This window comes from Osmerus eperlanus, chromosome 12 (genome assembly GCF_963692335.1).
Source record: "Osmerus eperlanus chromosome 12, fOsmEpe2.1, whole genome shotgun sequence".
Taxonomy (NCBI): Eukaryota; Metazoa; Chordata; class Actinopteri; order Osmeriformes; family Osmeridae; genus Osmerus; species Osmerus eperlanus.
Window position 1 is genome coordinate 3,955,869 of NC_085029.1, and position 27,027 is coordinate 3,982,895.

At 40.4% G+C, this 27,027-nt stretch overlaps 1 protein-coding gene across 3 annotated transcripts in view; it reads left to right on the plus strand.

The window, feature by feature from the left end:
• Positions 1-541: 541 nt before the first annotated feature.
• The window catches only part of LOC134031211 (carbohydrate sulfotransferase 15-like), a 69,496-nt gene continuing 43,010 nt past the window's right edge, over positions 542-27,027 (plus strand). For all 3 annotated transcript variants that reach the window (XM_062474757.1, XM_062474756.1, XM_062474758.1), the window contains exon 1: positions 542-793. The gene's annotated coding sequence lies outside the window, so the exon portion shown is untranslated. The remainder of the gene's footprint in view (positions 794-27,027) is intronic.

Below are 27,027 nucleotides of genomic sequence, written 5' to 3' on the forward strand. Positions count from 1 at the left end.
TTGTTTGTGTGCCAGCTAGACCAGGGAGCTGTGATATAAAAGGCGAGCTTGCCTACCACTCTGGACTTTCTAAAAAGAGATGTGGGGCCCCTACACAGAAAATGACAGGTGTGACAACTGGCCCTGACAGGTCATCGATGATTTGGCTACTTCTGTAACAAAACCTTACATTACTTGTCAGTTGTCACAGTAGGCCTAAGTAAAATTTGAAGATGGTTTGAATTATTTAACTAAAAAATATATTGTTCTATCTCCGTTTTGATCATTGTTAAGGTTGTGCTTACTATTAGGCTACCTTGGGAGACGTCAACACAAATAGGCTAGTTCTAAAAAATTATTAGCCTAACTGACCTGCAAATACGTTTTGGTATGATATTTTTTTTATTCACATTATACCAATGTATAGTTTATACATACAAGCTGTGAGCAGCTGTCCATTTTAGTTGCCCACAACCCCCCCCCCCCCCCCCCCTTTCAATCTAGCCGGTCTAGGCTTCAACTTGGAAAATCACCGAGCTACAGAAAGAGCCTCTCACTGATTCAGAATTTCACACACAGAGCGTGAGATAGAGGACAGTGCACGAGCTGTCACTGAAGAAAGACGCACATGTATCAGGAATCTGTTCTTCTGCTCGTGGACCGTTAACAGGAAAATTAACCATATTACTCGTACATGCCAGATCTTTATTTTATAGTGACTGTAAACCGACTGGTATGGAAGTATTTGTGCCGAACATTTTAAAACTTGACTAAGGTCGATTTGAGAGGGGTCGACTACAGGAGAAAACTCATGGTAGGCTATGTTTATTTTAGGTTCAATCCATCGTTTTTTACTTGTATAATTGTTGAGCTATTTATTTTGTCAAAATGAGCGAAAGCGGGGGTGGTTGGAATGCTACCTCCCTCAGTGTGGTTGTTTTATGTCGGCCTACATATCCGTTGTTTGAGATGTCGGTAATTACCACTTTTCCCTGGTAGCGCAGCGCAGATACCGTTTCGTACAGAAACGTTAGACGGTGTTATCGCCGCTGACTAACAGACAAGCCAGCAGAACGGGCTCCTTTCACAGGGGTACCCGCTGCTCGTTTGGGATGAATGAGTTACGTGTTCTGAAACTCCAGAGTTGGCTTTGGCTAGTTCTCTTCTAATCAACTGCTAGATTGCTTCTGAAATGTTCTGAAGTAACGACACGTGGGCTTTCCCCATTCTTTAAGTGCGAAATGAAACGCCTCGCGTTATGTTAAATATTTTTAAGACAACCTTTAATCGTAGTAATTCTGGCTCAGTTTGTTTTAACAAAGGCGATACTTAACGTAACAAGAGCATAGTCTAGTGATAGCCAGCACACACCAGGCTTGTTGGATCAACTCTAAAATAATAAAAGGTTTTTCTTCTCAATAAACGCGTACCAATAGAAACCACACAAGAGCCAAACAGACGAGGGGCGCATCTCTTTGTCCTTAACCTTGAGCCATATGCAGAACAAACACGCACACATTCTCAGTGAAACCAAAACCAAAAATACTACCAAAAATAGCAAAGCAATGTATTTATTTTTAGGACTGCTGGTATAGAGCGCCTATTACATGTGATTTGAGTCAGTGTCTTTCCCCATTGTTCTTATTTAATTTACCTTGGTCTTCTGTCTGACTTCTGTTGGAAGGAAAGGAAGTTTTTAGGAAAAATTGCCTTTCATTTTTTCATGCAAGGTTAGGGTCAATATAATTACCATTTGGTCAGTTGAGGAAGTATTTTAAATTTAGAAAAGTATGTAGGACTAAGCATTGGCTGTTTTGGCATTTAATCTGAATCCCTGAAGATATTGTTAGCAGTCCCCTGATACAGGGATAACAATCTGAACCAGCCCAATTTTAAGGTATTTTTAGGATATAGGGCTCATATAGATGGACTCTTGTGGTCACTTGTTGGCAATATTGTAGTCTGTTAACCTCCAGGTCTTGCCTCAGAACAACAGTCCTCTCTGATGCCCTCTCACAAGAGTTGAATTTCTTTCCTCCGTTGCGAGGATGATTTTTTTGGGGGAGAGAAATATGGATGTTGTCATGGAAGATTTAGGTAATGATGCTGAGGTGTACTTAACCCTAACCAAACACATCGGGTATCATTGTGTTTCCATTGCATGTGATTGGCTCGTTATTAAGGAACAATGCAAGATGTTAGGCGTAGGTGCCGACTGCTTAAGAACAATTGCGAAGGGACACAAAGTGATCTGACAACACACAGGGACCTTGGTTTCTTAAGTGATGCAGGTCAAGCAGGGGAAGCATGCTCAGAATGCAGTACTGGAGAGCTTGTGGGTACGCACACTGTAGCGGACTTGTTCTTGCAAAGGGAGCGGTGTCTTCAGGCACATTTTTCCTTCTAGACCTCATCAGTGTTGTCACAGTTACTTTGAAAAAGTAATCTGATTACTGATTAGTCCTTTAAAAAGTAACTTAGTTACTTAACAGATTACTTGATTTTAAAAGTAACTAAGTTAGATTACAAGTTACTTTATTAGTTACATTCAGCAGCTGCCTCAACATAAAAATGACAACCGGTTTTGCCAACACACACTTTATTCATGTTTCTTCAAATTTGACGTCATGTTTTTGTAGTTTGATAGCACTTTGTCGCCACCAGCACAGAGTGTACAACGAACCTTGATATTTCCATCTTTAGCTGACAAATACTCAAAATAGTGATTGTATTTCCAACTCGAAAATGTGCATCTTTCTCTCTCCTCTATTGTTTGTGTCGCTGCGTGGTAGGTCTATACACGTGAACCTCATGCTGAAAACGGGACTTAATTGTCGCATAGTCTACATGACTTAACTCCCAGAGACGCAAGAAGAAATCAAATATATATTTTACTATTAATGACAAAATAGTAACGCACAGTGACTTGGACAAGTAACTTTAATCTGATTACTGGTTTGGAAATAGTAACGCGTTACCGGCATCACTGGACCTCATGTAGGCTAGACCTCATGTTTATGTGCAATAGTTAGGTATGCCCATTTTGTCCACAACATTCCACAGTGGATATATTGGGGGGGGGGGGGGGGCGTGGGAGTGATAATTATACTGGGGATTCTATGCTCTGTGGAATATTTAAGCAATACGGTACGAGAGGCAGTACTTTATCGCCAATAAAGTACGTGTTCAAGGGTGTTGTTAGGCCCGACGCGCAGCGGAGGGCCGGCAAACCCTGGAACACGAGTACCTCGAGTACCTTATTGCTTTTATAATACGGTTGCCAGCGAAATTATAAATAGTAAATAAATAGTAAGCTGCCTTTCAGCACAAAATAGTTATAGACAACAAACATTGTGTATCGCATTTCAGTAGCCGAGAGAAAATAGTCCCTGTAAACAGTGGCTGTTGCTATGCAACGGACAAACAGCATTGTGAAGTTCACGTTTGTTAGCCTAGCTAGCTAGCTAGATCTCGCAATTGACTTTGCTCATTTCATAAAAGCTGCCTTTAAAATAACAACAATGACAATGGGACACTTTCAATAAAATAATATTTATTTTAAACATTAGGTCTAAACATGTTACGGTTTGCTTATATTGATTTGGATATTTCCACTAATTGTGCATCCATGGAAAACGTTTCTCATGTCCCCTTCGTCTCTGATGACATCGCTTTCGACCACTCTTGCTCACTCTTGCTCTCTCATCTTCGGCTAACCACTCATAAAAAGTTCTTCCCCCCAAAAGATCGAAGTTAACATGAAACATGTTTGCTTACTGTTAATCTTGAAATTACAACAAAATGACAACGACAACCAAGTGACAACGAAAATTACCAATGACAACCAAAAATGTAACCGTTATTTTGAGTGCGCACTAATATGGAACGCTCCATTTTAAGGCAAATGTAAACAGGCGTACTGTAAACACCTGTACACCGTACAGTACTTTATGCTCAATAAAGCACACCCCGTGACTCACTCTCAACCAATCAGAATGCTTGATTTCAACCACCCGTATTATAAATGCTAGTGGGTGGGTTTGCTGATTATGATGATTTTTATGCCAGCATCTGTTCTTGACTTCTTACAGGCTCTCTGTATCCTCTTCTGGGGTACTTTTATTACATCTTTCCTATTATCCTAGCAACTCTTTCAAAGTAAAGGCTCTTCTTTAATATGTCGGGAATATTTTTTTATCTGAATTGAAAGTGAAACTATTATTGTAAGCTGTTGTACTTCACCGTGTTTACATAAAGCATCATTTGGTGTGCGGAAATACACCACCAATCAAAAGCTCCAACAAGAGAGCAATAAACAATGAACCAAGCTGATTGCGCATTTCACAACATCAAATGTGATAGCACATCATCAAACATCTACCTATTAAGCAGTATTTTGTAGGCCTAATTATCTGCAGCAGGGAGACACTTAAATATTCACAGAGGACTGATCCATAAATTAGTCCATAACATGTATAAGTGATGACACCTCATGAATTATGAAAGAAAGCAATGTCTCTGTTTTTCAGCTGCAGTTGTATTTCATATGATGTCATCACTATGACCAGAGAGTTGTGTGATGTTCACTGACTGAGACATTGCAGAGATGCTTGTGATAAAGTCCCTTTCAGCTATGGGTGAAATCCAGCACTTCTAATTAGCCTACGTGCACAGATACGTGAACAAGGTAATGTTGTTATTGAAATTTCTGCTGGGGAATTCACTGTACAGACATAGTGATTTCCGTTTTTTTTTTTATGCCCTCTCTTAATGAAAAGCGTAAAGAAAGGTGGCCGCTTAGTACATGCAATGAACAGCTGGCCCTTCTGCCCTCATGACCACTGGTCATGAAAGCATTAAAGCTTGCCACCAAACACATCGAGCAGCCTGATACGCCTCAGGCAATGTGATTGTTTTGAAGTGGATAAAGGCATTACTATATTGCAATGAGGAGCATGCAGTGTTTCCAAGAAAGGAGTAATGCATAAAATGTCTAGATCATCTGGGATAATATAGCTTTGTGTAATTTCAACGTCACTGTGTTAAGGGAACTGTATGTCTTCTTGTTATTGACAATAGGCTGGACTGTACTTGATTCCTCAAGAGACTTTGGGTACAAATAAAGTATTTCATATGAATGATTCTGTATTGTCCCTTTTGGCCTCACATTGCTGTAGCATAACTGCAAAACAAATAATGTGCAATTTTTGGGGTCTTTGAATGAAATGAAAGGGGTCAGTATATTCCAGACAAAAGCTTTGGATATAAAAGGAAAACACTGCTATTGTTCCTGTCTATAACCCTGAAGAAATCAGGATTATTTGAGAATGGATTACACTCCCCCAGGCTCTGAGCATATTTGTATAGTGGCCCATCCACATTGGTTGGAATTCAAATCCACTAATAGTCATTGTGTTTCTATTACCATTATCTTGGATCTTGAGTGCCAAAAGCCATCCTGCGATGTCTCCCAATTTGACTTTGCAGTTGAACACAGGCCGGTCAGAAACACTTTGGAATCAGGCAGGGGATGGGAAGGGTGGAGTTGTTTGCCAGTGGCCTCTCCCAGCGGCATCCAAGCTTTGACACCTAAACTCTGCAGAAGGAATCAACATATCTGAATAGATCTTTAAATGTCCTGGATATCCTGAATCCCACACACATCCTCCTCTCACAACCCCTAACCCCAAGAGCAGGCTTTTTCTTTCTTCGCCTCCTGATGCATGTTCCCTTTTTTAGTCCAAGAATCAGTCCTGTGTGATTTCTAAATGATGCATTTGCCCTTGTTTTTTCTAGGCTCTAGACCTAGCCTTGGGAAGTCCCCCCCCCCACACACACACACACACACAAACCCCAAAATGTGCATCAGTGATCAATGAACACGGCTTTACAGATTTGGCCAAAGGCACGCAGCACACGGACCATTAACCTCAAGGAGTGAGAGGACATGATATATATTAAAATAAAGTCAAGCAATTTGTACAGATGGTAGTATACCAATAGATTACTGATTTTCACTACAACCATAACCGCTCTGTCTAACACATGAAATTCCCCAAACTGTGCTTTTCTAGATATCTTTCAAAACAGACAAAAACTCACTCTCAACCTGTCATCATGTCTAGAGTTTGTGACAATTACAGCGGACAAAGAAATGCATTTATAATTTGTGCTTGACCACACTAAACTATGTTGGACATGCTTGTTTTCCAGACAACCAGCTTGGTTTTAGAAAAGGGGTGTTTGCTTATCTTTAGGACTAGGCTACTCTTTTTGAGTAATCTTCCATGAGAACATACAGTTCTGTTTGTGCAGAGGTGAGATAGCAATCATGTTTCTACAAGTACAAGAAAGTACACCCTGGTTGGACAGCGATGCCACTTTTTCAGCTCAATACAGCTGGTTTCCTATTACCATAAATACAACGAGGAGAACTTGGTAGTTTCTTTCAAAACATGACAAGCCTTAAAAGGAGCTGCCTTTAGTTCTTGACTTATTGTCAAAAAAGTAAAAAATGTTTTCCATTGCACATATCTGCTGTGCACGTCTGTCTCCGTACAGCAGGCAGTGTATTCAGAGGAAGTGCTCTGTGGCAGAAACAACATTTGACAGTGATGCAGTGATGTACAGTCAGACGGGGACTGTGACTGCCAGAAAATAATTGTGCATGAAAGAGGTTTGTGATTGATAGGTCTTCTAACGACGTGGTGTTGTTTTTCTGATGAGAGTCGTAGATCACTACAGGCCTTAGTTTATGTAGACATGCGGGGGCCCTCTTCAGAAAGTGGTTTAAGTTTCTGCCTAATGCCACAATTCAAGGCCATTTGTCTACTTGATTGATGAACTTCCAGTGATTAAGTTAAAAGGCTGTTTCACGTTAATATGCTTCATCTCTTGAATGATCTGAGAGGGAGTCTTTTATTCAATGTAATGTGGTGCATACACAAGACAAAGCGTGATAGCATCCTCATCCTCATGTTTCATAATGGTATCTTACCCTTCAATCAAGGAACAGAGAGCAGAACAAGGAAAATTTCCTTTTTTGTGACCTTTTTACATACTTTTAGCTTCATAATAAAATCCCCCATGTATGTTTATAGAAAAAGATTTTAGATGAAAAGATTTGAGTAAGATGGTGGTAACCTTCCGTTCCCACATAGCACTGCCAAGTTATGTGTTATTACTTGAATTGATAAAAACCTGCTTAAAAATCTGTAATTTTGTTCCTTGCTAATATACATTTGTATTAACAAGGTCCCATTGAACCATGTGTCTAATGTAGTTTGACAAGAAGGGGAGTGGCTCTATTGTTAATTTACCCAAATACAGCACAGAGTTGATAATAAACATTGATATTTTAGTTGTCTGTATATTTGCTGTGGCATGTCAGGAATGCTTCTAACAGTGTAATGAGACCCATTATGAAAACCACTAAACTCTAGTTTAGGGGTGGCATGTGTTTCTCTGGCTGCTTTTTCTGTCTTAGCAGTGTCACATAGCCCTTAGCAGCACAGGATATGTGGGGTCCTAGAATTGTGCATCATGAAAGAGATGCACAATCCTCTTTCATGATGCACATTTCCATTTTCCAATTACCTTCAACACTGCCGTCATTTTTCTCTCACCCGAGTTCCCAGACGATCTACAAACTGTTGAGATTGTTCTTGACGCTTCTACACAGCTGACCCACTTTTTCATATTATCTGTGGAGAATCTCCATGAGAGCTTTGGAATCAGTATTTTTCTCTATCTTCTCCATGCTCCTTGACCTTTTTGTTGTTGGTTGTGTGAATCGTGGCACAAGGAGTGGCTGTAAAAGGACGAGTTTCTGTGTATCTTTTTTTCGTCCGGTAAACAAAGCAATGACGGGCACTTGCCAACCAGCCTCATGTCTGCAATGGGTCAGAGGTTAGCATTCAGTCCTGTTTACCAGACAGGCTCAGAATGTCCAGTCAGAGTGTCACACTTCCCGTGGGAATGTTTACGCTCTGCTGGGTGTAGAGTTTCAGGATAACATAATGTGACAGGGTTGTGTATGACTGTGTTTTTTCTCTTTGATCAAACAAATAATTTTATGGGATTAGCTCCACTAAGATCATGTGTTTCGGGCAGTTTGAGATCAACGCAGCTTGTGCCAGTCTGAACATTAGCAAACCAGTAAAGGGCATGCACTTCTAGATTCTACACTGGGAAAGATGTGCAGCTCCAGTCAAAACTTGTTCCCCCACCTCTTGTATCGTAAAGACTTGGCCAAGCGATTCAATTGCTCTTTGCTACAGTCTACCTCCAGAGCAAACCAAATTGATTGATGCGCTATTGTAATTTATGCTCTGCAATGTACGCAAATGACAATGTAAGTGATCCTTCCACAAGAGAGCTGGAAAATATTGGAAACCTTAATTGATATGCCAAATACAAATGCCATGGTAATATATCCTCCCTTTAAAAAGGGCCCCTCATAAGTCTGTCAGGGGCCCAGTGGTTATACACCAGAATGGTACCCGCAATCAATTTACCACTGGGTTAACAGGATCGGACAAGAAATCAGACTCTAATAAATTAACCGTGGCCTTGAATCAGCTGTTTTTTGAAGTTCCATTTTAAAGATGATAATCTACTGGTTCATGGCATGGGTAATACATTTTGTTTATCCACACACACAAATTTGTGTGCTCAGCCCAGTCAGTCTGGCAGGGGAGTAGGCACTTTGACGGTCTGAGCAAACACACCAAAAGCTAGATTTTTTACTAGAAGCTCAGTTACTCAGTATAGGCTGTCTGAGACATGAGCTGTGGAATGAACAGGTTTCTTGAGAACAGCGTCTCTAAATCTTTGATAAAATAAGTGAGGTCCATCATATTAACCATGATAACCTTTTTACTGCCACCTACAGCAGGGCCACTTTGTCTCTGGGTAGCACCTGCCAGACTAGTCTGAAGGTTGAGTGTGCTGAATGCGATACATTTCTGAGAACATTAGACCATACTCCTACTACCCTGGATGTCTTCCCTCATAGTGGTTTTAGAGAGTGGGAGGTCCATTATGAGCACATCAGCAGCACACACACTTTCACAGACACATATAGACGATAACTCACATCATAAAACCACTTTGGGCCTAAACTAACTCATATGTAACATGAAGAGTTTTGTACGTCCGTAACATGAGGTTCAAATGAGGGGTCAGTAAGATGTCTGACATTCCAAAGGTGAACCTGAGGTAGGGATGGGGATTTGAAATGATTTCACTATTCGAGTAGTATCCGAAAAGATTTTTGAATATCCAGATAATCTATTTTTATTAATGCGGTTCCGTTATGTAATTAGCCTGACATGACACAAAGCATACAGTAAACACATGAACCACCACACATTCTGGCAATAATTGTGACTGTCAAGCTATTAGATTAAATAAGGGTTAAATAAAGTAAACAAATGAAAGATCAATTTATTAACTTAAGACAATGAACTTGAAAACGCTGAGTCTTCAGGGTTTTTCTTGCATAGAGAAGTGAGAGTGTGGGTGATGCCGATGGAAGATAGCCTGTGGAGGAGGAGGGTGGTGTGACAGATGTAGGGCTGTCCCCGACTAAGATTTTCTTTGGTCGACCAAGACTCGACTAAAACGTCTGAAAATCGACTAATCGAAATTTGAAACGCTTAAAAAAATGTTTTCCCGATCTGACTCAATGGCTGCTGGACATTCCAGATTCAGCCGCTAATAGCCTACTAATAATAAGACTCGTATCACCAGTCCTGTTGTAACCGAATGTATCTCTTACAATGTACTACTCGTACAAACTACGAGTGCGGAACGGTGCAACAGAGAAAGATTTTGTTGTTTTGGCCGGAGAAGATGATGTCATTCAATTTGGATGTGATTCTTATAATAGGCATATTCATTTTTCAACCCAGCGCGTTAGCATGAGCGAAGTAGGGCTAGGCCAACTTACGTTTTTCAGGTGGTAGGCTACATCATGTTCGACGTCGAACTATGAAAAATAAACCGTAGTTTGCATTCAACGTTTTTCGAGTCACCCGGTACTTTGTATTTGTACTTTAATGAAATGCTGCCATACCACAGATTTCTTTGCCATTTTGACTAATAACACCGACAAAGTAGGCTATGGCAGAGTTTATAGTTCGGCAGCCAATTGTGCTTGTGCCGTGTGCAAAATACCAAAACAAAACAAAGCGCAGATTAACAAAAGGGAAAACAGTAACACCTTTTCTTTTAAATTATATATTTTTAGAGTTGCCCTTATTTGTCTTAAATAATATAATCTACAATTTCTGTAGAACATTTCGTTAATTCAGCAATGATGACACAAGCGGGAATCAGATCTCACACTGCCATACAGCAGCTCGACTAAAAAATCTTAGTCGACCAAGAGCATATCGACCAGAAAATTGACTAGTCGACTGAGTGGGGACAGCCCTAGACAGATGGCATCAAAGGCTGCACTCAGGTCGAGGAGGATGAGGATGGTTAGTAGTCCTGAATCAGCTGCCATATAAGATGCCATATTAACTTGGAACCGGAATCCAATAGGATACGGTGCGCCACCACACAATGCAACAATAAATAGCCGATTACGCTACATGGCTACTGGTAAAAAAAAAAAAAGAGCCACAACTGCATTAGCCCTACGCATTTTTATTCAGGAAAATGAGCATATAAACATGCTCAGGGGAGAGGCGAGTACGGAGTCGATTTACGAGCAGGCCGGCGTAGAAAAGACTCTGCAGGAACTGAGGTACTGCTTAGCAAGGACACTAAGCTTCTTGTAGAGCCAAATGAAATGAAAGGAGACTCGCAGCAGAACGCAGGGTCACGTAGCCTACCTTTTTTTATTATGTTTTCATAATTTATAATGTCACAGCTATTAGAATTCACAACACAACGGTTTTTCATTAAAAAAACTAACTTACTTTAGGGTATCCGAATATTCGATTAACCACGCCCATCCCTAACTTGAGAGCCTTATGATAGACAGTTTACTTGGATTTGTCTGGGCACTGGTCCTCAATTGAATAACATGCTACAATACAGTCACTAGCCATCACAGTATGGTGTGATGAGGCCAAATAGATATCCTGAAAGTGTAACTAAACACCAAAACCTCTGTTGAATCCTCTGTTAGCCGATTTCACAGCTTTTTTCTTTGCAATCAAAAAACAAAAAAATCTGCAACACAAATCGAGGCTTCAAAGCAAAAAAAATATTTTGCAATCAAATATTTTGTAGTGGCGTGCAACACTTTATGCACTTTATTTTTGTTTAATTATTTTTGCATTAGAAACTTTTTTTGCTTTTGAATATTTTGTTTTTGCATTTGAAACTTGATACAAACAACAGAATATTGCAGGGGATTTTGGGATTTTTTTTGGCCCACTACCCACACGGTTAGCTGTGTTGCTCATTTGACGAATGTACGATCCTTACAAGTTGTACGTCGTTGTAAAGGTGACTAATCAGGCTTTCCAACAGTATGAAATACAATACCAATTGGTATTATTGAAGGGGAGGAATAATGACTAAAGAAGGACTAAACTGACATGCACCAACTCAGAGAACTGAGTTTCAACATCCATTTACACATTTAGTCTCTATTTTTTACTCTACTCTTAAGGCATGACTATGTTTAACTTAAAGTCTGCACCTCTGTCACCAACTTTCTCTGGAGTGGGGGGTGGGGGCTTCACAGGGTGTTTACAGGTATAAACAAGTTAAATGTAAGACTTTTTACGACCTTTTAATACCACTTCCAAATGAAGTTAAAGACCAAACTTACGATGGAAATACAATTCAAAAGTGGAAATATACAGTAATCTTTCCAAGTAAACACTGATGTCTGTTCAATATTAACAGTATGGTACAATTACAATAATTGGTTGAGTTTCCGAACATTGAATAAATGTGTGTAATGGGAAAGGATGACACAAATTTAATTGCTGTCCTAAATTATATTTATTATTACACTACGGTGGAAATGGTGGAGCAGAAACTAGCAATTCCATGAATCCCATGCAAACAAAGGCAACTGTGTGAAATGTACTGATGTGGAGCACAAATCATCCAAGAAGCAGTAATTCTCTTGAGTGTTTTTTATTCAGATGAATAATCATTGGATTCAGGTCAAAAGTCTATCACTTGAACTGGTTTCATCACTTCAGACACTCAAAGTCAGCAGCTTGGCCTGCTGGGACATGCAAAGGATTAAACATTTAGACTTTCATCAAGGTAGAAAATGTTAGTTTGTCCTTTTTCATCAATGTCCTCAAAAAAGCAATCTGCAGAGCCAGTAGACATAGTAGTCTGTGGGGTGACTGTCTCTGGAGCGCGTGCAGGCAGAGCAGGCCAGCTGGATGAAGCGGTCTTGGGGTCAGGGCTGAAGAGAAGCTGTCCAGCTAGAGAGGGGGAAGTCCAGCAAGGGGTCTGTGTTGCTCTCAGCATCCTCTGTTGCACTCTGTTGAGTGCTCTAAACTTGTCAATATACACATCTGACCAAAGACCAGCTCGACCTTTGCCTGTAATCAGTGATTCTGACTGCCAGAGACCTTTAAATAGGATGACCGAGTGAAACTAGCCTGGCTAACGTAGGTCTCTTTCTCAGGTGAAGGAAAAGGATGAAGGAAACAGGATTGCTTTGAAAAATCCTAGATACTGGCTATCTTCAGCAGACTCTTGTCTAAAAAAGCAGTCCTTCCTGACGTTTTTGGAGTAGAATTGAGTGAAATACAGTCACTGCCAGTGAGCGAACCAAGTTTTCCACACACAAAAATAATAGGACCATCTGGCTAAAAGCACAATTCCCACATCTCTCGAGGCTGCCCTGCCCTTTTCGGGGGTAGAATTTACCAAACTGTAAATAAAATGGTGAACATGATGCAACCAAAACATGGCTGCCGCCTAAGCCTAAGCTACGGTGGCCGACATGTGCAAACGCGCTGCAAATTAAGAAAACACATGCAAATAAACAAAACACAAGCAAATTAAGAAAACATCTTCATTAATTTTACAACATATGCGCGGCATTCAGCAAACGCGCTGCAAATACACACAACACAACCAAATACATAAAACGCGCTTCAAAAACATAAACGCGTTGCAAAAACGAAAGCACGCAAACCAAAAACGCTGCAGTACATAAACGCGCTGCAAAAATGAAAGCACGCAAGCCAAAAACGCTGCATCCAGTTTTCACAAAGGAAGTTCTCCAGGCCTCTGGGGGAGCGCTAAATGGAACAGCTTTATTTTTGGCCCCACGGAGCGAGAGAGAGAGAGAGAGAGAGAGAGAACATATGAGAAGTTTGTTCAAAATCGAAGTTGCTCTTTTGAAAAACTTTAAAAGAGGAAGGCCACATGTAAAAATTAGTGCTGTCAGTTTAACGCGTTATTAACGGCGTTAACGCAAACCCATTTTAACGGCGTCAATTTCTTTATCGCGAGATTAATGTTCTTTTTGGACTAAAAAACGTTGTAGTTTTTTTCACATGCTGTTGTAACGGTTGCAACAAGTACTGACGTTAGAAAAACTACAACACCACACCGGACCTAGCTAGACCGGAAACAAAACAACAGGCACGCTGCACACACTTGTTTGGGCTTGCGAGCCGGCTAAAGAGTAGTAGCAGAGCCTGTTTAGACATATTAGACATTCTCTGGTAGTAGGCTAACGTTACGTTTTGAGTGGATGGTGAGCGCGAGACGCCGAAATGGATGCCAATAAGATTGTGAATGGAAAGTTTACTTTTAAAAAGTTGACAAATGGTTCCATTGACAAGACCAAAGTGATCTGTGTGTTTTGTCGTTGTGAACTGAGCTATCATCGCAGCACGTCCAGTCTGAAATACCACTTGATGGCCAAGCACACAGCTGATGCGAATTCTCCGCCCCCTTGTGAAAGCCAGGCAATTGCAATGCTGTTTTCAATTTAAAAAAAACATTTACACCAAGCAATCCGATCCACTTTTCAATGTTGATAAGAGCATTAAAATTAGAAAAAATAATGGGACAAAAAGAAATCAAGGGACATTTACAATAGTTAAAAATGTGCGATTAATCGCGAGTTAACTATGACATTAATGCAATTAATCGCGATTAAATATTTTAATCGTTTGACAGCACTAGTAAAAATGAATACTAACCTTTTTATGTCTCCTCTTTACTTCGATGCTGGTCCAAACTTCTCATATGCTCTCTCTCTCTCGCTCCGTGGGGCCGAAAATCAAGCTGTTCCACTAAGCGCTCCCCCTAGAGAACTTCCGTTGTGAAAACTGGATGCAGTGCTTTCGTTTTTGCAACGCGTTTATGTATTTGCAGCACGTTTATGTATTTGGTTGTGTTGTGTGTATTTGCAGCGCGTTTGCTGAATGCTGCACATGTGTTGTCAAATTAATGAAGATGTTTTCTTAATTTGCTTTTGTTTTGTCTATTTGCATGTGTTTTCTTAATTTGCAGCGCGTTTGCACGTGTCGGCCACCATACTAAGCGGGCTCCCTGGCGTCCGAACTCACTCCAATTACAAAGACTTTCACGACCCAAATCAAAATTCTGAGCCTACAGGTCTGTAGGGAATAGCTTTGTCTCCGAAAGGCTGCCCTCCTCAACCTTTTGGGTGAAGAATTCGCCAAGATGCAAAATGATTCACTAATTATAAACACAAAGGGGAAAAGCTAGCTACTTTTCAAGTTCGGTTTTCCGTCACTTCAAACTCACGATCTAAAGGTTTAAAAGTGCTCAAACCTTCACCATAATTCAAGAGTAGTGTACTTTCACAAACCCAATCATTGATTCTATCTTAACATGTGTAAAAATAGGACTTACCGAACGTGGCTGCCTCCAACACGGCTATCAGGCGACTCCAGTTGAAAACAACAATGGCCGCCGAAAATGAATTTATATTCGGAATGGCGAGCTGCGATTGCAAGCAAAATGAAACAGGAGCTAAAAACCGAGGGTGGGGTCTTGGTCAGCACACAATTTCCAGAAAGCCTGTGTGTGTGTCTCGCCAAGATCGCTCGTGTGTCAAGGGGCAGGATGAGTGTGCGCGTGCGCTGTGGAGCCATTCAATTGAATAATTCAATCATATATTAACATATCAAGGTAAAATTGCGTATGGTACTTCAGAATGATGTCAACTTGAAGGCACTAACGTTTGAAAAACCGTCAAAATTATATTTGATTTATTAACACAAAGATATTGTGGCAATGTGTACATTTACATAAATACACTTCTTTCAGCCATTTTGTAGTGCATCCTTTATTCAATTTGACCCTATAGAAAGACATGTATTCTACAAATCTGTAACAAATGTCAAGTCGATTGGATCTATGGTTCATGAGGAGAAGGGTTTTGAAGGTTGTACCAAATAGAACTAGAGAGGGTACAATTTCTGGGGAAATTGTAGGGTGTGCTTGCGTCGGTTGCACAGGGGTCCGTTTTTTAATGACATTTTTACAACTGATATTTCTGTATTTTATATAAAAATGCATACTTATTATTTATAAAGATTACATAGATTTAAAAGCATTTTTTTTTGCTGCTCATTTACAACTCAAAATACGAGTGAAGTGTAGAATGAAATATGATGTCTTCTTATTTCCCCTGCAAGAGGCAGCCTCATAGCTGAATCAAAACGAATACATTTGGCAGACCGGTGTAAAAATTGACCTAATCTCTATGACTTAAACGTCCTTTTAAGTTTTCCCTTCTCGTGATATTTTCAGGCATTTAGCCTACTCATATTGCATTCATTCATTAATAAAGAACCCCCTTTGAAGATTATTCTACGACGTTACCGGCAGTAGAAGATGGAATCGCGATTCAAACAGTACCATCTGCTAACTGAAAATATGCCCCCAAAAACGTAAATAAGCTTGACATTTATGTAGTGGAAAATCGCTCATTCATAAAAAGCTCACTGGTAGCGATCATTGTCAGTAACAACGCAAAATGCGATATAGCCCTGTGTGTAGAAGCTGCCCCGTAAATTCTACTACTACAGTACAGTACTAGACTACAGTACTGCTGTGTTCGTCTTGGTAGCGATTGCGTTGGTTGAATTCGATTCAACGTTCCGTTGTATGGTTTAGGCTGAAATTAATTATTTTCATGAAGTTTAGGCTGTGGCAATGAAGTTCAGGTTAGTAGTCAGATAGTTTCACCTATTGAAAGACTTTTGATTTAAGTAAGGGGAGTGCCGAACATGTTCTGTCGCCGTTTGACTTCCTAAACAGCTGTGTAGATGTTTTTGTGTCTCGCGTAGGCTACAGCGTTGCAGTGAGCAACACTGGTTTGAAACCACAGGTAATGATAATTTCACCAACAAATCGTTTACTTGTAATGTCATAATAAATCCTACAACGAAAATGTATTTGTGAGGAATGTTTATTTTAACGATTGAAAACAGATGCATCATAGACCACTGTAGTATGTGTTGCCCGGGCAACAGAGGCTAATGTAATGCTAATCATAGACATACATACATGTCTATGATGCTAATGCTTCAGTGAAATAGAAATAGACTACTGTTTCCGAAAGTAGATGTGGGCCTACGTCCTTAATAATATCAGCTAATTTTGTACATTACATTTCACAATTGTGTTTCACATCACAAAGTAAAATGAGTAAATAGTTATCACCCTCGCCTCTTTACTTGTGGCGTTTCTGCAGCTGCCTTGCAGTAAAGCTATAGTTAGCCTAGCTATCCCCCAAGTTAACAGATGCGAAACGAATGTTCTGCTACAGGTAGTCACGCGTGTTTTCGTGACGTTAGTAACGTCAGTGATTGTGGCTAGCAAATTAGCCACCGTTAGCTTCACTTTTCGCCACAAAAACTTAACTTGAGCCTAAACCATGCAACAGAACGTAAATAAAAATACAAGCAACTCAATTGCTACCAAGACGAAACTTTTGACACCTAGGTTGTCTATGTAGGCCAAATATTGACTGAGATTTAGGGGGGCAAAAATAAGTAATAACTAGAAACGGCTGTTCCTGCGAAACAGCAGTGAGAATGCTGAAAACCTGAATGGGGATAGCTGACCATGCTAAAAAAGCTGAAAATAGTGAAAATTTTGTAGAAAGTTATAAGCTGAAGCTTCAAAGCAACCGAAAGGTATTTTTGAAAGGGACTGGAGCAGCATTCCAACAATGATTTGAAAGGATTTACCATTACTTTTAAAGGGAGAATAATTTGCACAAAAACCTTAATATTTTAAAAAGTATAAAAGTGAGAAATGAGAAAATACCCGCAAGCTGAAATGAATTTCAAAAATGTGTGAGTCACACAAAAGAGGCAGTGTGGAAGCTGAACTGCATCATCTTAACAAAGCTAAGAGCTAAAATAGCCTACAATGTGGGAGAAGCTGAAAGCTGAACTGTTAAACAGAAGAAGAAGTAGGCTAGCTAGTCATAACAAGAATATTATCGTTTTAACAGATTAAATTATAGTTGGGATAGTATTAGCAGTAGCAGATGTAGCCTATGCGTTTACTCGGCTTTCTTAGTTGGATTCAATGTGTTGATGGAATGAAACATACAGCAGTAGGGCCGATACAGGAAGACACGGCGACACTTTGTTGCAGAAGGATGATGGTGCAAGTTTTGTCCGTGGAGCATACAACGATTAATAAAAAAGAATCATGTAGACGTGTTTATTGAGTAATCGCATAACTAATTACACATGTAAACGGAGTAATCGTATTATTGGCATAAACCGACAATTGCTAGTAATCGTGTTTCTCATGGTCAAGTAAACGTACCAATCACCTGTGTGAGAGACTGAGTGGTGCGTGTCTGTCGTTACGGTGATGGTGCAGCTATGATTGCTAATGCGCTGAGGGCAGAGAATAAGAGAAATGTAGCTATAATCCACACCTCAAACAAGATAACCTAGACGCAAAACTGTACGTCCAATCCAAAATATAAGGATATTTTCCGAGACCCAAGACTCTGCCGAAACCAGAGATATTCTTTATATATCTGTGCAGTCAGAAATACGACTCTACCTGCAGTTTCAAAAACGTGTTCCTTTTGCTTTCCTGGTGCTTGTTTGTTTGGTTGCCACGGTGATGGCGCAGCTGTGATAGCTAACGAGCTAGGCAGAGAGAAAAACGAACATTTACCTAGCATCCACACCTCAAACAAGTTGACCTAGACGCAAAACTATACGTCCAATCCAAAATATAAGGATATTTTCCGAGACCCAAGACTCTGCCGAAACCAGAGATGTCCTTTATATGTCTGTGCGGTCAGAAATACGACTCTATCGGCAGTTTCAACATCTTGTTCCTTCTTGCTTTCTCTGACTGATTTTACTCACCTCTCCATTGAAGTTAGTGAGAGAATTTGAAAGGCTGCTCTCATTTCAAGGCTCATAGCTGAAAATCTGTAAATGTGAGCTCTTTAGTAGTTACATTGGATGAAAGAGGACAATTTTTCCTACATTTTAAGGTATAAATTGTTTCTGTAAGTTAAACTATATGAACGTTAGAGGAATTTGTTTGACAAATTAGTTGAATATCAGAAAAAGAGCAGCAAGCAGTGTGTTACTCTGCTTGCTGCTCATTCATAAAAATCAAGAAGGAGCAAACATTTTAATGTATTTCAAACTGTCATAATTCAAAATTGGCTGAACATTTGAAAAAGCTGAATCATTTGGGAATAGCTGAATGTCTTGTGAACATTTTAAAGGTTGAATGGTGTCTCTAGCTGAAAGTAAGCTGAAGTAGTTACGTTTGAAAGAGGAGGAAGCTTTTTAATGATTTGAAAGGATTTACCATTACTTTTAATGGGAGAATAATTTGCACAAAAAAGTTAATGTCTTAAAAAGTATAAAAGTGAGAAATACCAAAAGTCATAGGCATCATCTCCTGAAGGAGCTGAACGTTTTGATACAAAAGTTGTAGGAATCGGTTAAAGTATGCAGAACGAGTTAAAGGCCAAAAAACGGCGGAAGAACTGAGAAGTTGAAAAGCAATAGTGAGAATGCTTAACAGCATTCTCACAACTAGAAAAGGCTGTTCCTGCGAAACACCAGTGAGAATGCTGAAAACCTGATTGGGGATAGCTGACCATGCTAAAAAAGCTGAAAATAGTGAAAATTTAGTAGAAAGTTATAAGCTGAAGCTTCAAAGCAACCGAAAGGTATTTTTGAAAGGGGCTGGAGCAGCATTCCAACAATGATTTGAAAGGATTTACCATTACTTTTAAAGGGAGAATAATTTGCACAAAAACCTTAATATTTTAAAAAGTATAAAATTGAGAAATGAGAAAATACCCGCAAGCTGAAAGCTGAAATGAATTTCAAAAATGTGTGAGTCACACAAAAGAGGCAGTGTGGAAGCTGAACCGCATCATCTTAACAAAGCTAAGAGCTTAAATAGCCTACAATGCGGGAGAAGCTTAAAGCTGAACTGTTGAACAGAAGAAGAAGTAGGCCTAGGCTAGCTAGTCATAAAAAGAATATTATAGTCTTAACAGCTGAAATTATAGTTGGGATAGTAATAGCAGTAGCAGATGTAGCCTATCATTGAGTGCGTTTACTCGGCTTTCTCAGTAGGATTCAATGTGTTGATTGAATGAAACATACAGCAGTAGGGCCGATACAGGAAGACACGGCGACACTGTTGCAGAAGGATGATGGTGCAAGTTTTGTCCGTGGAGCATACAACGATTAATAAACATAATCATGTAGACGCGTTTATTGAGTAATCGCATAACTAATTACACATGTAAATGGGGTAATCGTATTATTGGCATAAACCAACAATTGCTAGTAATCGGGTTTCTCATGGTCAAGTAAACGCACTCAGTGGCGTAAATAATAGAATAAAACAGTTCCATTAGCAATAGTAGTAAAAGAGATATTAGCAGCACTTTGCAGTCACCTCTTGTAAATTGTATTAGGTTGAAATACTATCAAACTCTGTCTTGTGACTCCACTAATCAGCTAATACCAATCACCTGTGTGAGAGACTGAGTGGTGCGTGTCTGTCGTTGCCACGGTGATGGTGCAGCTATGATTGCTAACGCACTGAGGGCAGAGAATAACAGAAATGTACCTAGCATCCACACCTCAAACAAGTTAACCTAGACGCAAAACTATACGTCCAATCAAAAAAAATGAGGATATTTTCCGAGACCCAAGACTCTGCTGAAACCAGAGATGTCCTTTATATGTCTGTGCGGTCAGAAATACGACTCTACCGGCAGTTTTAAAATCTTCTTCCTTCTCTGACGAATTTTACCCACCTCTCCATTGAAGTTAGTGAGAATTTGAAAGACTGCTCTCGCTTCAAGGATCATAGCTGAAAATCTGTAAATGTGAGCTCTTTAGTAGTTACATTGGCTGAAAGAGGACAATTTTTCCTACATTTTAAGGTATAACTTGTTTCTGTAAGTTAAACTATATGAAAGTTAGAGGAATTAGTTTGACAATTTAGTTGAATATCAGAAAAAGAGCAGGCAGCAGTGTGCCACTCGGCTTGCTGCTCATTCATAAAAATCAAGAAGGAGCAAACATTTTAATGTATTTCAAACTGTCATAATTCAAAATTGGCTGAATATTTGAAAAAGCTGAATAATTTGGGAATAGCTGAATGTCTTGTGAACATTTTAAAGGTTGAATGGTGTCTCTAGCTGAAAGTATGCTGAAGTAGTTACGTTTGAATTATTAACAGCATTCTCACAATAAGTAGCAGAATAACAATAGTCTTTTAGCTTGCAGCAAACACTAATAATATATATGTGAGAGAACAAAGGTTGTGCCCTTGCCGAAGGCAAAGCACACCCAATAAAACATAGGACTGGCACCAGGCATGTTACATGTCCATGGCAGAGGCCAGGGTTCTCTTAACCCTTGTGCTGCCTTCGGGTCACATGACCCAAAGGTTCATAACGAACCATCGTTGTGTTTACCCAATTTTACCCAATACAAAAACAAATAAAAATCATTTTCTTTTAACCTTCGCAATGTGGAGGGTCTGAGACAGCCCGACGGTTAAAAGAAAATGCTTCACTTTGTTTTTGTATGCGGTAAAGTTGTCACAATACGACGGTGGGTAACAATGACTGATGGGTCAGAATGACCCGAAGAGAACACAAGGGTTAATAACTGACTGAGACTAAAAAGGTGGGGGGAGTGGGGCATTCACACTGGATGGAGGGGTATTCCCCCCGGGGGAAGGGTCATAACTTTTCTCTGATCTCCAGTCAGCTCTGGTCAGAGTAGCTTGACCAGTACAACCAAAATGGTAGATGATTCAACCAGTAGTTTATGTTGAATGAGATGCTGAAACCACAGCCCCATTGGTTTGGACCAGGCATTAGCCAGGAGGAGGAAGTGGCACTGTTGTCAAGTCATAAGGGTTTGTCAATGTCATGCTTGACTGAATCTCATCCCTCTAAGTTGTATTTACACCAGCACATTTTGCTCTATAATACTCTCTTAATTCTAATTAGGCAGCTTAATGTCTGTTGGCCATGTGGTGGAAGAAGCTTTATGACCATCCAAATGTGAGGGGAGATAGTGGCACTAGAGAAGTGCCACTATTTTTCTGAGTTTCAGCAGCCATTAATCTTCTTGCCTGGACTATGGGAGCACTCAGTGGCAGCAGGGGAATATGCTCCAACTCCAGCGTGACCTCACACAGATCTTTAATTACCAAGAGTGTTCTGCAGAAAGACATTCTGTCTGGGCCTGACAGTCACAACCACACTCAGCCCTTTGTGCACTTTGTGCTTCTATCACACTCCAGACAAGGCCTGCTCTCTGCGCTTTGGGTCAATGTGACCAACACTCCATTTCAGGGCCTGGATAATATGTGTTTGTGTGAAGGAGTGCAGCTCAGAGGTCATTGTGCAGACTGTGGTTGCAGACACTCATTTGTTCAGTCAGATAAAGCAAATCATGACTATAAAATCAAGACGGAAGTGATTTTCCGCTTGCAGTTTGAGAGGCATCATTAGTTGCTTCCTCTTTCTGCTTTTTTAGCTTGTTTGTTTCGTTGGGTGGGTGGTGGTGGTGGGGGCAGGGTGGAGCGTTCTATAAGTGGTCCTTAAGAGGATTTGGCCTCATCATGCATTGGAAGAGGCATGCTTGTTTTCTTTGATAAAGCGTTTGTAAGGCAGCACGATGTTTGGGGTTGATTCTGCCTGCTGCAGAGAGCAAGATTACAAGTCCTCTTCAATGTTCACTCAGGAACAGTCTCTCTCTCTACATGGACAGGACAGACTTATCTACTTCCAATACCGATCAATACCAGAACAGTATTTCAATCCATCTCATTGTGATTTGTTCCATATTCTTTTGTCTCAATTAGACAAGTGAACCCAGATTGTCTGCGATGTTGCTTCACTCCTTATGCCTGGGACACACTGGCTGCGAAGCGCCTGGAAGCACCGCGCAGCGCCACAATCGGCTACGATCGGCTACGACTGGCTCAAAGCTGTTCACACCAGACGCGCATTTCTCCGCGCCGGTCACCAAGCCTTTCCTTTACGCTGACATGGTACATAAACATGGCATTGGCTATATCCCAGCATTGATCCTTATCTACGTTGTCCTTGTCAAATTGGTGCTGGGGGTCATACAGCTCCCTGTGCTTTTCAACTTCGAGAATTAATTTGATATTGTCCATGTCCTTGAATTTCTCGCTGATTTTAGAAATCGACTTGGGGGTTCTCTCTCGGTAGGCTATATCTGCACGCGTGTGTGTTGCGTACAACACGTGACAACTCGTTTCTCTCAAACAAATAAAACAACTACGGGCATCCTAGCTCAACAGGTCAATCCGTTTATTTTCATTTGTTTTCATCAGGGTAACCACATGGAAAGGCCGTTCGTTACCAACATTGTGTAGTTAGGTTTAATATAGGATGAATATTGGTAAAGTACTACGTAGGCCTCCTAAGTAATATTAAAAAAATTATTATAAAGTCTACAACTTTACAAATGTTCACCGTAGTCTACAATTAATGTAGCTAGTAAAATCTTAACGCGGGTTTTTATTCAAATATATCAACTAATATGGTGTATTTTATCATTCTGGTAGCACCAGCAAAAATGTAGGAGCACCCACCAAAAATGTACATATCTTTTCAGCTCTTTAAATTTGCAGCACGAGTTAGCTCCCTGTCCTGTGACAACGGAGCACAGTGACAAGGAATGATTGATGGCAAATTTGAATCTATAATCTATAATCTGCATTAAAATTAAGAACGTTAAGATTAAGTTTAACTGGTTATATCAGGTTGGATAGAACGGTAGACAGGTCACTGTATCAGCTCACAGTAGGCTGCGCAGTAGCGAACGTTTTGTAAAGATATTAAAACAGGTCGCACCATTACGATTATTTGCATTGCAAAATACAGCATTTTCAATAAATAAAATTATTCAATAAAGCCAAAACAAGATATCATGATTTAACATGTTCAATCAAAACAAGTCGTGTGCACAACGTACAGCATCCAGATGCTGTAATCAGTATCCAGATATTTACAACTGTAGCGTCGGCTAGCTGTACGAATTGGAGAAGAAGATTGCTCGCCGCACGTTTTTCTTATAATACATGTTAGATCGCCATCTAACTGGGGAGTCAGGTGGCTGAGCGGTTAGGGAATCGGGCTAGTAATCTGAAGGTTGCCAGTTCGATTCCCGGCCGTGCAAAATACATTGTGTCCTTGGGCAAGGTACTTCACCCTACTTGCCTCAGGGGAAATAGCCCTGTACTTACTGTAAGTCGCTCTGGGTAAGAGCGTCTGCTAAATGACTAAATGTAACTGGACAACATTTACACTCAGGGTGAACACTTAATTTATTCAAACTACAGACCATCACATTACACATATCAAAACAGAACGAACAAAACTCCAAACAATGCTTATCTAACTAAGCTCAACCCTTTAACTCTGTAGCTTTTCATCTTGCCGCGGGGAATTCTGGGTAACAGGAGCGTTGCCGCTACACAACTATCTAATCAACGTTCCTTTGTCCTACTCTGGAGTCTTTACATTTATTCATTTAGCAAACGCTTTTATCCAAAGCGACTTCCAAGAAAGAGTTTTACTAAAAGTGCATTGGTCAATGATCATAAACAACGAGATATAGGCTAGTGACAAATGATATAAAAGGGCTTTAGTTTTTGAGATACCCCTACCGGAGGTTGAACTAAACCCAACATTGCTTTTCGTCATCTCTAAGGTTTCCCATATATGAAATGGATTCTTGGCAAAAAATATTTTACTGCTAAGATTGTTAAATTAACAGATATTGTTATACACCCCAAAACCAAAAAAGGACTCAAATATAGCCTGTCCGTATGGGAGTTTAGGCATATAAACTAATGCAGATCAATCACACAAGCTCTGAGAGCTTTGAAACTTGGCATGTTCTTAGTTAGGAAGTTGCTTCACCTACTATAAAAGACTAGATGTGAATATCTTAATGTATGGAATAAATAGACATATAAACACATACCTAAAATAGGCGAACATGCCAAAAATCAAGATCTATGCTGAATGTTTTCATTTACTTTGTGGTTACTTTGCCAGGGATTATCATAGAAACACATACGGCCTATTGGAAAGGTGGGGTTGTGGTGAATCCAGCAATACCAAATATGTAAATATAGCATCACAAATCAGGGTGTTCTGTCACCCAATGTATGAGGTGTCCAAAATGAAAGAAAACGGAAAACTAACATAATTCTGTCCAAAGTCCAAAGCCCATTATCAGTGGTGAGAATAATGTTTAGAAATTCAAATATAAGATACATTTAATAATGAAACATTTCATATGGCACTTTGTACTACACAGTTCATATGGAAACAAAGATTGAAATTGAAAGATAACACCTTACCATAGCACAAACAGGAGACTATGAGTCAGGATTGCAGTTTGACCTTAATGAGCCTTTTAATAAAACTATGACTTTACATTTAGTTACATTTAGTCATTTTAGCAGACGCTCTTATCCAGAGCGACTTACAGTAAGTACAGGGACATTCCCCCGAGGCAAGTAGGGTGAAGTGCCTTGCCCAAGGACACAACGTCAGTTGGCATGACCGGGAATCGAACTGGCAACCTTCGGATTACTAGCCCAGTAAGTCCAGGGGCCTCATGTATAAAAGATTGCGTAGTTTTCATACCGGAAGATGGTGTACGGCCAAAACTTGAAAAAAAAACAACGCACAGAAATATTCACATGTATAAAACCGGTTGTACGCCAGGTCCTGCGCACCTTTCCTTTATAAATCACAATCAACGTGAGATTGACCGCACGTGAACAAGCCACTGACCCCGCCTTGCCTCCTCCCATAAATGAATATGCAGATGGCTTTCGGAGAACCGGACCATGGTAGAAATTAAGAAGAAATGGTCCGATGTAAAACTCAAAATTAAGAAACGAGTGGTGGAGCATCGTAACAGCATGGCAGCTATAGAGTTAGCGTGACATGCATTTCCTGAGTGATTTTGTCGTTCGTTTGACACCCTCAAGTTTAACAGAAGTTATTAAGTGGTGGCGGATTAAACAGTATATAGCATTGGCGGTTTGGGTTTTGGCTGTTTGATGTGATCATCTACATTAATGATCAAACTTTTATTTTATGTTTTTTGAATAGTAAACGTCATAGACGTATGACAGTAACTGTTGTAGAAAATTTATTTTGTAATGTTTGGTGAGTTTCGGCACTTTTCAGTTCGAATTCGCCACTGTACAGAGCCAGACAAGACTTTGCGGACGGTCCGCACATTCTCACGTCTGCTCAAAAGTTTCTGTGACGGCCTGCAAATTCTCACGTGAAAACCAGCGTACGCAAGCTTTTCGTGCATACGCAACGTTTATACATGAGGCCCCAGCTCTTTTAAGGCAGTTATTTCTAGCAGCAACCATTTTGAACATGAACTGCTTTTGGTAGCCATTCTGGGGGTTAGGCCGTCTCCAGTGGCCACTTTGGGGAGGTCAGCCCCCAATGATGTTACAACTGCAACAGACCACTGTTACTCATCCACATTGTCATCAGTGACAAAAATGGTCATATTTGGACAGTCTGGGAAAGGGCAAGAGCAAAACTCTGTGCAGGTCAAGCCCACTGAAAGACAATGGCATTTGGTGGCATTGTTGCAGTTCCCGTCTTTATAGTAGAGGTGGGTGATGTCTCTAACTTCTTTAAGTGCTGGTGCCTTCTGGAACATCACAGTTTCAATGCACCCATCTTCTCTGAGCCTCCATCCTCTACCAACTGGGTTCCAGAGAAGAGGTTTGACCAGGTGGCTGTGACGCCACACCGCAGTTTGGTACAAGGCTGTCAGCACATGTTGCTGGAAGGCATCTTCTGTTGGGGGTAGATTTGCTGCTGTTGAATCTGTCTAGATGCTAGTGTGTACTTCAGCTCATCCAGGTTGGTGCAAGGAAGCCCATCCACCTTTTTCTTTTGGCCATACAGGAGGAGGGCATACCTTCTAGCCACAGGCAAAGCCTCTTCCAGGCTACCAGAGTCCAAATTTGGTAATTTCCTGTAACTCACAAAGATTGGTCTTCAGTCTTGTGAGGGCAGTGGCCTTCCCAATTTGGTACAAACTGCTTGTGGTGTCACAACCTGTGAGGGCGTGGCATGCAGGTAAACACTCACAAAGCACTGCTCCAAGCTTCTGAGCGATCAAACTGATAGGGACAAATCTTTCCTTCCTAATCTTTCCAGAGTGCATAAGCACTGCTGAGGATATAAACATCCCTTTGTTTGAATAGTTCAGAAGCAAAACTACTACATCTGTATCATCACATTTGACAATTAGACGAGAATGTGACTGTGCAAGGTGTATTGCATGTAACACCAGCCTTGTGTCAGCCTCCTCCTGATCGCTGTAAAGATCTGTCAAGCAGTCAATGCCTGACTTGCTAACCCTCTTAACCTCCTGACCATTTTCAAAGCCACCTGCTAAGATGACAAGAAGATGTCTTCCCTGAAGAAATTCTTGTTGGCCCAGTACTGGCGATGTAGGTGATGACAAAGCTACTTAGAGCAGCCTTGTTTCCACT